Here is a 12337-nt window from a genome sequence, read left to right on the forward strand (position 1 = left end):
CGCACAGTAAATGTACGTTGACCTGAAAATGCTTTACATAATTCTTGAACTGTAACTTGGTGTAAGAATAGAACTGGGATGGCTTTTCTATATTGTAGTTCCATGGAAAAGGGATTTAATGGCAGAGCATATGTTGGGACTTGGGGTAATTCAGAGCTTGTGGAGCAGTTTTTAGGATAGGAGAGCAGAGGCTTTGTGTTGAGAAGATACATAACAGGTCAGTCAGGTTGATGAAGAGACTAGTTTATCACAGAGGATTATCTGTTTTGCTAAATAATTTACTGTATAGCCTAAAAACTCAAATACATATTGATAAAAGTATGTTTGTTTTAGGGTAGCAGTTATGTACTGTCAAATAGTGTAAAGATTTTGAGGGCAAATAGGTACAAATATGACTTGAAGTGTTAGGTGATTAGAAAGATTTGGCAACAAAAACAGCTTTAGAAAATGACAGGACTGACTGAGCAAATTAACAAATGGTTGTAAACATGAATGTTCAATATCTAATGTACCTCTAAATAAGAGGGTTTGCTTCATGATTATAATCAATCCTTTACAACAATAAAATTGAGGATATTTTTCAAGTGTTGTGCTGGTTTCTGGTCACCTTTTTCACCCTGCTATATACTTTTGTCTGCAACATTTGTAGGAAGTAGATTCAAACTGTTAGTAATCAGTCACTCCAGTTGACCTATGTCCTCTTTTTTTTTTTTTTTTAATAAAGATTTTATTTATTTGAGAGAGAGTGAGAACTAGAGAGAGAGGGAGAGCGAGCACACAGAGGGAGAGGAAGACAGAAAAGCAGAGTCCCCGCTGAGCAGGGAGGCAAGCCTGGACTCCATTCCAGGACTCTGGGATCATGACCTGTGCCAAAGGCAGACGCTTAACTGACTGAGCCACCCAGGCGCCGGTCAGTGTCCTCTTCTTGCTTTATATACCTTTCCTGGACCTTTTCATCTCCAGAGAGCCCTTCTGTCTGTGGTCTGTATGTTGGTAACTCCCAAATTTGCATATCTATTTCTGACCTCTTACTTGAGCTTAGGACCTCCCAAGTAAAATATCCTGTTGGCATCTGGGATAAACTGTTTTATCTAAAGAGGAATTACCTTCCTCTTACATATTTCTACTTTGTTTTTAACTCACCATTGTTTGCGCACCCAAACTAATACTCCCTCACTCATTCAGGTGCCTGTCATCAAGGCCTGTGTTTAATCTTGAAAATGCCTTTCTTAGAGAACTCAGAGCTTTAATTCCCACTGCCACTGTCTTAGTTGAGTTCCTCATCCTGTGGCACACAGCAAGTATTTAAAAATTAGTAATTTCAAAAAGTCTCAACCGCATAAAGCTCTAACATGTGGTGGCATCCAGCCTGGAACTCAGGAGTTCTAGTCCCCAGTGTGGGTATTCGACAGCTCTTTCAGTCCTAATATAGGGAACCCAGACTCTAGGGAGTTCATTTTACAAGAAAAGTTGTACACCTGAGTTTCAATTCTTACCCCATCCCGATTGCGGCGCAGAACTAGATTCTGCAAGTTCCTTTCTCAGTGAAGCTTTAAGGTCCTCTTCAGTGAGAACGATAAATGTTTCAGTAGTTCTCTCTTTCTCCACGGCCCCCACTGTAACTAGTTCTCATCTCAGCTGACAGGAAAAACTACCCCATCTGCTGCTGCAAGGAAGCCGTGACGTCACGGCTGGAACGAACTGACCCGGTTTTTCGGGTTTCGCAGACGGCGGGGCTCCAAGTGATGGAATGAACAGGAGACGGTAGACCACAGCTCCGGGGGTGCAGGGGCCCAACCTCGCCTGGCCCCCGGCAGCCCTGCCCTCTCCGCCTGGGGCGGAAGCCCGCGCGGGCGGGGGAGCCGAGTCCAGCAGGCGGCGAGAGTGGGTGTGAGCGTTGGGGGCCGGCCAAACTTCCTGTCCCGCGCTGCCGCTGCTTCCGGCGGGAGCCGGAAGACGCTGTGTGTGGACGGAATTCGGGACCGCCTGACGGCTAGCCGGCTGCCCGGGACGGGAAGGTGAGCTCGGGCTGGGCCAGGCCACACCCGCGCAGCTCGGTGGTCCCCGAGAGGGAGGGAGCCGGTGCGGGCTCCTCGGCGGCTCGGGACGAGTTCGCCTCCGGAGAGGACAGGGAAACCGCACCCCCCCCCCGACACCCCCTCTCAGATCTGGCGGGCCCGGGAGCGGCGGGTCTGAAGCCCTAGGGCTTCGGCCCTAACCCTCGCGGTGTTGGGGCCGATGTTTCTGCTCTTTGCTTGGTTTTGGGGGCAGGGGCTTAGGAACAAGACGGTCCTGAGAAAGCTGGAGTCAGCAGCAAGTCCCTAAGGGCGGGGGCTGCTGGACTGCACCCGCACCCTGGCCCTGCCCGCGGGCTTTGGGGCCTTACACTAAGGCTGTTGCAGAGAGAGAAAGAGGATGCCAAGAGGACTGTGCCCTGGCGATCTCGGCCCAGAGCTGCCGTCTTCTTTCGTACGTCCACTTACTTCCTGGGGAGGCTACAGGCTCTGAGGGGCTTGGCTGCTGGCTTCTCCTTAGCCTGTCATTGCAAGTCGAGGCTGTGGACTGTGTTTACAGCCTGTGCGCATTCGCTGGTTGATTTTATCCTTTGAAGTTTCTTCAGAGAAAAGAATGCAATTAGTTTATTTAAGTTTATCCCACTTGCTCATGAGGCCCTGAAATGCACCATTTGGAAGTTAAATACTACTAACCTGGGACTTAAGAATTTGTACTTTTTCACTTTGGCACATGGATCAACGTAACATATTTGCAAGGAGAGTAAAAGAAACATTTTGAAATAGAGTCCGTGGCATTTTGTTGTTAGGGAGTGGAAATTCCACATTGTGTTATTTTAGTGTAGACGGAGTAGAGTCAACCGAGCAGAAGATTTAGGTTCTAATTTTTAAAAAGTCTGCATTTAAGTAAATGTCTGATTTTTGACAAGTTACTTAATCTCTGGTGCTTTTTTTCCTCCTGTGTGGGTGAAGAGGCTTACCTATTTATTCAGCAGATAAATCCTGAAAGCTTAGTTTGTTCAAAGCATCATACTAGGTTAATGAGAATGAATAAATTCAGCAACCTTAGCCAGTGGAAAAAATATGCAAGTAGACAACTACCAGCCAAGGCAGGATGGGATAATTGCCAAGGAGAGGTGAAACTGTGTTGGGAGCACCAAGGAAAAGACAGATTTGTTTTGCTTGGAGGGAAGGGACAAGTATCTTAGTGGAGGATAGCATTTGAATTGGATTTTTTTTTTTAAAGATTTTATTTATTTATTTGACAGAGAGAGATCACAAGTAGGCAGAGAGAGAGGAAGGGAAGCAGGCCCCTTGCTGAGCAGACAGCCTGATGTGGGACTCGATCCCAAGACCCTGAGATCATGACCTGAGCCTAAGACAGAGGCTTAACTCACTGAGCCACCCAGGCACCCCTTGAATTGGATTTTAAAGGCTGGAAAGGATTTCAGAAAATCGCAACTGGATTGGAAGTGTTTATTACTGGTCGAAGAACTATTCTAAGCAAAGACTTGAGCACTAAAATAGGCTGATGTGTTCATTCCAAAAGCCAGTCCATGTGGGCTGGAGTAAAGGGTTAATTGAAGAATATGGACAGCACTGTAACTGGAACAGTATTTGAGGATATATTTTAGAATATTTGAAATGCCATGCTTAGGAATTTGACTAGTGTTCTGAGGCACTGAATTTTGAGTGAGTGGAGAAACACAAGCATTTCTGTGTTTTGGAAAGATGACTTAAGTGGCTGCATAAAAAGGTGGATTGAAAAGGGGAGTTTTTAGGGCATAGTGACCAGTTAGAAGACTTTTTTTTTTTTCTTCTTTAAGATTTTATTTATTTGACAGAGATCACAAGTAGGCAGGGAGGTGGGGGGTGGGGGTGGGCGGCAGGAAGCAGGCTTCCCGCCAAGCAGAGAGCCCGACATGGGGCTTGATCCCAGGACCCTGGGATCATGACCTGAGCTGAAGGCAGAGGCCTTAACCCACTGAGCCACCCAGGCGCCCCTAGAAGCCCATTTTAATTGAGTGGTTGAAAGACAATGAGATCTAAACAGGGTATTACAGGAGGAATAAGTTTAGGGGAATCATAACTCCTGGGATTATTTAAATATGGAGAATGAGAGACATCATTAAAGACCTAGAATTTGAGGTTGAGTGGGTAGAAGATTGGGCAATAATTGAAGTGGATAATACAGGAAGAAGAACAGGTTTGGTGGTGGAGATGATTATCTGGATTATGGACATTGTTAGATTTGAGATGGATATCCATGAGGAGATACTCAGCAAGCGGTTAGAAATAAAAATTTGGAGTTCAGAAGAGAGGTCAGGAGTAGAGACAAAAATGTTGGTATTATTTGCATGTCATTCATTCACTGTACAGATGTTTCTTCAGTGCTTACTAGGTGCTTGCAGGAAGTTTGTATGGAATTCCTTAAATCTCATAGTAAAGCCAACCTTAAGAGTGTCACAGTATCAGAAATGACTATGGAGACCTAAATTCCTTATGAATTACATACAATATTTTGCCAGGCACTATGATAGGTAGTGGAAGGTAAAGTGAAGAAGACAGATTAGTTCCTGCCTTTGTTTATAGAGCTTACAACATACAGGGTAGCCAGACAAAGAATGAATACTATATAAGACCAAAGGAATTAGAAATAGCAAGACGCCTAGGTGGCTTAGTCTGTTAAGTGTCTGCCTTCAGCTCAAGTCATGATCCCCGGGACCTGAGTCCCACTTTGGGCTTCTTGCTCAACTGGGAGCCTGCTTCTCCCTCTGTCTGCTTGTCCCCCTGCTTGTGTTCTTTCTCTTTCTGACAAATTTTAAAAATCTTAAAAAAAAAAAAAAAAGGAATTAGAAACAGCAGAAAGCTAGAAACAGCAGAAATAGAGAAAAAAGTTGGAAGTTTGGGGAATCTTCTTTGGATAAGGTGATCAGACGAAGCCTTTCTAAATGAGTTGATAGTTAAACAGAACCCAGAAGAATGAAAAAAGAGCTAATCAAGTAGAGAGAGGTGAAAGTGTTTCAAGGTAGAGGAAATGACATGTACACATCCCTAACATCAGAAAGAGCTTAATTTGTTCAAGGAACTAAGATGGCTGAAGCTTGGTGAGCACATAAGGGAGACTGACTCTGAAGTGTGGTTGGAGATGCAGGAATGGATCACATAGTTCTTAGAGGCCAGATTAAAGAGTTTGGATTTTGTCTAGGTGCCTTGGGAAGCCACGTAGAGTTTCAGGCAGGTGAGTGATATGATAGGACTTGCATTTTAAGGTAATATTTACTCCTGTCAAGAGAATGGAATGGAGGGAGGCAAGAGTAGAAGCAGGGAGACCAGTGAGATGGCACTACCAGTAGTTTAGGACAGGTACTGATAGGGCCTGCGACAGGATGGTGACAATAGAGATAGAAGTAGCTGGGTTTGCTGTCTCCATAGGACTTGCAGCTGGACTGGATATTGGGAGCAAAGGAAAGAAAGTAGTAAAAATGTCTCCTAAATGGGGTGAATGGTGGTTCCATCTTTTTTTTTTTTTAAAGATTTTATTTATTTATTTGACAGAGATCACTAGTCAGAGAGGCAGGCGGGGGTGGGGGGGGAAGCAGGCTCCCCGCTGAGCAGAGAGCCTGATGCGGGGCTGGATCCCAGGACCCTGAGATCATGACCTGAGCCTAAGGCAGAGGCTTTAACCCACTGAGCCACCCAGGCGCCCCATGGTGGTCCCATCTTGAGTGGAGGGGTGTAGTGAGTGGGGCTGGCAGGGCGTGATGGGAAACACGCTTGGGAGAGAATTCATTTTGGACATGTTAAAATTTGAGATGTCAAGTTAAGATGTTAAGTAGAGATGTCAAGTAAGCAATTGCATATATGTCTGCAGTCAGAGGAGCTATCTGGGCTGCAGATAAAAATTTTGGTGATGAACACAAGGTATTGCATGGAAGCGTTGAATAACTACTGTATGCCTGAAACTAATATTGCACTGTATGTTAACTAATTGGAATTTAAATAAAAACTTAAAATTGGAGACTGTATCAACTAAAGCCGTAAGTTTGCACTAGGAAGAGAGTGTAGCAAGAAAAGAGAACCTGAATACTATCCTGAGAAATAGTAATATTTAGAGGCTGAGCGCAGGAAGAGTACAGGAGCTGACAAAGAAAACTGGAGGTGTGGCAATGAGGTAAGAGTAAAATGAGGAACATGTATCTTGGAAGCAGAGAGTGTAAGTCAAGTGTTGGAGGAAGGAGGCAGTGCCTCTAAGGGTTAATGCCACTTCCGGCTCTGGTTGCAAGTGACCAGTTTGCTTCAGAAGAAGAATCTGTGTAACAAGGATGTGGGCAGCTCCTGAGATCAAAGGAAACGATGAAGACCCTGGCTTCATCAAGGTCAGGAACGTGAGCAGCCCCAGGGGAGGCTGCAAGCAGCATTACCGGCATGAATGGGCCACCGCAGCCTTTTCAGCCCTTTGTTACTTCTTTTAGAATTCACATTCTGAGGGAAAGTGTCTGATTTGTTCCATAAAGGTCAAGTGTCCAACAGTTGGTCAGTGAAGAAAAGAATACCTTCATCTACAGTCTCACTGAGGGATGTATCCAGTGGGGAGAGGGGACAGACCCCCAGACAGGACGTCAGTCTGTCACCCGAGCAGGGGGACATGAATGTGGGATAATTGAACACAGTAGTTGTTCATTGCAAGGGCCAAGTATGATGAGGGCTGCAAAGTGTCCCTTGGATTTGGTAACATGAAGATCTTCGGTGACCTTTACAAGAGACGTTTTAGTGAAGTGATGGGATTGGATAGTGATTAGAGCTTTGAAAGTAGAGACAAATGCAGAGAAATGCGGAGATGACTGGAATAAAAATGGGGGCCGTAGGAATGGAACACCTAAGCAGATCTGAGAAGGAAGAGGGAAGGCCCAGGGTGAATCCTATAGTTTCTTTCTTTTTTTTTTTTTTTTTTAAGATTTTTTATTTATTTGACAGAGAGATATCACAAGTAGGCAGAGAGGAAGAGAGAGAGAGAGAGAGGGAGGAGGGAGGAGGAAGCAGGCTCTCCGCCTAGCAGAGAGCCCGATGCGGGACTCAATCCCAGGACCCTGAGATCATGACCTGAGCCGAAAGCAGAGGCTTAAGCCACTGAGCCACCCCAGGCAGCCCAATCCTATAGTTTCTAAGATTCATTCTGGTTTCACAGTTCTCCAGTTCTCCTCCATTCCAAATTTCTTTCACTAGTACCTGTTAACTGGTTTGTTAGAATTTAATCAGCTTCCATAGTATGCTAGATATGGATATAAAAAGTTATTTTTTTAAAGAGATTATTCCTTTAATTGTCAGAGAGAGAGTGTGTGCATGCATACAAGTAGGAGTGGCAGGGAGAGGCAGGAGCAGGCTCTCCACTGAGCAGGGAGCCTGATGCAGGGCTCAGTCCCAGGCCCTGGGATCATGACCTAAGCCCAAGGCAGATGCTTAACCCTAGTTGTCCCTAGTTACTTTTTCTTTTCCTAGGACATTTTTTTTTTTAAAGATTTTATTTACTTATTTCTCAGAGAAAGAGAGAGAGAGAGAGAGAGAGTACAAGCAGGGGGATTGGCAGGCAGAGGAAGAAGCAGCCTCCCCATTCAGATGCTTAACCGACTGAGCCACCCAGACATCGCAGGACTACTATTTTATACTAAAATTCAAACTATTCTTTTTTTTTTTTTAAGATTTTATATTTATTTTGTATTTATTTATTTGACAGACAGAGATCACAAGTAGGCAGAGAGAGAGAGAGAGGAGGAAGCAGGCTCCCCACAGAGCAGAGAGCCCGATGTGGGGCTCGATCCCAGGACCCTGGGATCATGACCTGAGCCAAAGGCAGAGGCTTTAACCCACTGAGCCACCCAGGGGCCCCTAAACTATTCTTTTTTTAATTTTCATTTTTGATCATGGTAATTCTCTACCATTGGTAGAATTTTTGTTTTAGTTTTTTCATCTTTAGTGAAGCATTGTTTGGGTCTGTATTTGTGGTCAGCCGCAGGTAGATATGCAGGGAACTGAGAAGTGGATTGGTTACTGACTGGCGGGACTACAGTGTTTCTCAATTTCTTCCCTGTTTTTTCTCACCCACTCTTCTTTCTGAAACTGGGTCAAGGTCAAGGCATTTTCTACCTCTCTAAAATAAGAGCAGTGTTGATATTCTAGGCTTTGTTTTCCTAGGGTGGAATCACATTGCTTTTTAGAAATTGACACAATGATCTTCTGTTTCTTTCTTGAAGCAGAGCAGTAAAAGCCGTGGTCATTTTTCCCTTTGGAATATACACCCTTCTGTATGGCAGTCAGGACTGAGGCAAGGTACACCTGTACCAGCTCTGTTTTCCTCTTGCTTGTTTAGTTTATTTTGCCTTGGTTGTCCTGCCCAGTATTTCTCCTTGTAGCTTGCATTAGTTTTAGGCCATCTCTACCCTCCTAACATGGTGTTACCACTAATTCCTGTCTTGTGTGAGGATTCAGGTAATTTCAGTTTTCCCAAGACTCTGATCAATGATAATTGCTGATTGTAATACATATTTATGGCAGGTTTATATCAATGGCTTTACGTTTTATGTCTGAGTATCTGTTTAACATATACATTTGAGACTTTTGAAGATACTTTATACTGTTTTTCAGTCTTTGGGATATAATCTGTTAAGTAGCTTTTGAGATCAGTTTAGTAAGTTTTATTTTTAAAAAATTCAGAGTGCACAAGATTAGTATAGACTAATTTTGTTTCATGAAAATGTGTTATTTTTCTCAATGAGGATTTCATTCTCTGGGGTATGATGGCAAATGTATCTTACTGTGATTTGCAGTCAAAAATGTTTGAAAACCACTGCTTTATAGGAAATTTGGACTCAGTAATAAGAAAATAAAAATTTTTTTTAAATTTTTTTTTTTTTAAAGATTTTAAGTAATCTCTACACCCAACATGAGGCTCGAACTCCTGACCCCAAAATCAAGTGTCACACACTCTACCAACTGAGCCAGCCAGGTGCATTTCTTAATCTTTTAGAGTATACAAAGCATTTGAAACATTTACTTGTTTCTTTTTTAAAAAGATATTTATTTATTTGAGCTGGAGAGCAGGAGTTGGGGGAAAGGGCGGAGGGAGAAGCATACTCCCCACTGAGCAGGGAGCCCGGTGAAACTTGATCCCAGGACCCTGGGATCATGACCTGAGCTGAAGGCAGATGCTTAACCAACTGAGCCACCTAGGCGTCCTATTTACTTGTTTCTTAAGCACTTACGCAGAGCTTTGTTTCTGAAGAATTTTGTAATTATTTCTATTGACTGATACATAAATAATCCTAGGGTAGATTTGTTTCATCTGTATTTCAGATGAATTTCCTAGGGTCCAGAAGATGAGTAGCCTGCCTAGGTCTCAACCAAAAGGTCAGAGGCATAATTTAGACTTCTGTTTTAGAGACCTTGAGTTTGGTTTTTTTTTTTTTAAATATAGCTCAGCTTCCTTATTTACTTGTTCAGCTACTTAATGTTAATGCATAATTTGCTGGATGATATTGAGTGTACTGTAGAAGAAGAATGCAGTTCATCAGACTTCAATTCCCAGGATTTGTTTATTTGGCTAAAAACAGAAGGAGAATTGTTCTCAGGATGGTCTAGATCATAGAGATTGTTGTTGTCTTAAATCTGCTTTGCTTCTGTTATGAGTTTTTTGTTACCAATTTATAGAACTTTTCAGGGCTTTCTGTGTTCTTTGCTTTGATTCATTGCCAAGATTTGTATTGCCTGCATTCTTTTTAACCTTTAGGTTGACTAAGGGATAACATATTAACATTTTCTTCTATTATTAGCTATACACATAATAGCATTGTCAGGGTCAGTGGATTTCTAAAAAATAGAATTTCTGCTAGACCAAGGTTGTTTTCTGTAAGCAGTCTAATGTGCTTTTGGTGGCCATAGGGAACCATGTACACAGTAAAAATTCTGTTGTTGCCAAGAGTAGAGGGAGAAAAGGGTCTGACTAGAACTACTTATTTCATATTTATTAATAATATCTTTTAGACCAATTGCTGGGTGTCTGAGATCATTTTGTTTTGTTGTGAGCTCTTTTTCCGGAGACATGATGCCTTATTTATGATTTGTGGAAAGTGTGATTTGATGGGTGTACCCTTGGTTGCTGACTGTTAAATGTCATTATCTTTTTTATTGTTTATGGGGCTAAATTAGTAATTTTTCTAATTTGAAAGCAAATAAGGATATGAATTTTGCCTACCAGGTAAAGATACAAAAAGAAAAAAAAAAAAGAAGAACAACTATTAGTGTTCACATTAAAGAACTTGGGGTGACCACTCAGTATTGCATTTCTAGTCTCTTATCTTAATAGCATAAGAAAGCCTGGGAAGAAATATCCTTGAGATCCATAATTATTTAAAAATAGCTTCCTTTTGAGTAAGAGCAGAGCCTTTCACTCCACTGTCATTCAAATTGCATTTAAAGGAAGAAAACTGTTTCCAATGCTGGACACATACTGGTCCCCATACTGGCAATTTTTTATTTTAATTACTCTAAATATACTTTGACATAAAGCTGAGTAGTAATTCTTATCATTCCTGTGCTGAAGCCCCCAGTAGCTCTTAATCAACTACAAAATCAAAACAAATTTACAAATAATTCAGTAATAACAGCGGTAGGGTCAGTGGATTTTTTAAAAATTAACATATGTTGAACCAAGATTGTTTTCTTTAAGCAGTCAAATATATATTTCTTTTTAATCCATGAATAACTGACATACAATGTTAAATTAGTTTCAGGTGTACAACATAAGGATTTGACAATTTGATACATTACCACAATTTGAGACACTACTTAGTGCCCACCAAGATAAGGGTAGTTACCATCTGCCACCATACAAATTTATTACAATATTAGCAGTCTGATGTTTTGATGGCTCTAGGGAACCATGTAGGTAGTAGAATTTAGGTTATTAGTACTATATCAGTTGTTGCCATGGATTTATATCTTTATGAATAAGTATACAGTTGTAAACCACACCCTAAAACAAAATGTAAAATAACATTCATATTATGTGGTAGAGATGTCATTCTACTGAAATGCAGTACTTAATGTTGAACTTAATAGTGGAAAGATTTAGCCTTGGGTTCAATAATATATTTCCTGTTTCTACATTTTAACTTGAGTAATACTATGAAGAGAATATAATACAAGGTATGTATTTAAAGTGTCAAGGCATTGTAGCAGTGTGTGATAATGGGACCTCACATGTAACCAAAACTGACTAAAGTCCTTGAATGCCAATTTTAATGAGGTATTGTTAGAGAACAGCAGAGTTAGAGTTGCCTTGTTCAAATGAAGATGAGATTTGTGTTGTGAATGAGAACATACAGAATAGGAGAAAGTTTGTGCAAGTTGTATATCTGATAAGGGGCAGGTATCTAGAATATAAGAACTCTTGCAAATCAGCAATAAAAAGACAACTCAGTTTAAAAAGTGGGCCAGTGATCTGAATAAGTATTTCTTCTGAAAAGACGTGTAAATGGTTTATAAGCACATGAAGAGATGGTCAACATCATTAGTCACCAGGTAATGCAAGTCAGAACCACAGTGAGTTACCATTCACACCTGCTGGGAGGGCTGTAATAATGTGTTGATGAGGATGGAGAGAAATCCACTGCTCGTGGGATTATAAAATGGTGCAGACACTTTGGAAAATAGCCTGGTAATTCTTCAAGAGGTTAAACATAGACTTATCATATGACCTAGCAATTACACATCTAGGTGTATATCCAAAAGAGTAAGAACATACGTCTACTCAAAAACTTGCACATGAATGTTCATAGCAGCATTATTCATAATAGCCAAATTGTAGAAATAATCCAATGTCCATTAAGTGATACGTGGGTAAATAAAATGTATATCCATACAATAGAATATTGTTGGTAATAAAAAGAAATTATGTACTGATTCATGCTACAAGAAGGATGAACCTTGGGAGCATCATGCTAAGCGATAGCAGCCAGCCACAAAAGATCACATGTATAATTCCATTTATGTGAACTGTTTAGAATAGGCAAATCCATAGAGACAGGAATTAGTGGTTTAGTGGTTGCCTAGGCCTGGTCGGGGAGGGTTTGGGAGGAAATGGGGAGTGCTTTCTGATAGGTACAGGGTTTCTTTTTTGGAGTGATGAAATTGTTGTAAAATTGATTGTGGTTGTGGTTGCAAATTCACAACTGTGAATATATTAAAAATAATTTAACTGTACTCTTTAAATGAGTAGATTGTATGGCATATGAATTATATCTCAGTGAAGCTGTTACTTAAAAATTTGC

At 41.5% G+C, this 12337-nt stretch overlaps 1 protein-coding gene across 5 annotated transcripts in view; it reads left to right on the forward strand.

Annotated features, from left to right (window-relative positions):
* Positions 1-1887: 1887 nt before the first annotated feature.
* ZNF410 (zinc finger protein 410) overlaps positions 1888-12337 on the forward strand; it is a 39990-nt gene continuing 29540 nt past the window's right edge. For 4 of the 5 annotated variants that reach the window (XR_004380276.1, XM_032837427.1, XM_032837433.1 and 1 more), the window contains exon 1: positions 1888-2018. The gene's annotated coding sequence lies outside the window, so the exon portion shown is untranslated. Of the gene's footprint in view, positions 2019-2447; positions 2470-12337 lie in introns of those variants that run through there. The other variant, XM_032837431.1, reaches the window with a different exon arrangement.

This window comes from Lontra canadensis, unplaced genomic scaffold (genome assembly GCF_010015895.1).
Source record: "Lontra canadensis isolate GAN:19392208 unplaced genomic scaffold, GSC_riverotter_1.0 scaffold98, whole genome shotgun sequence".
Lineage (NCBI taxonomy): Eukaryota > Metazoa > Chordata > Mammalia > Carnivora > Mustelidae > Lontra > Lontra canadensis.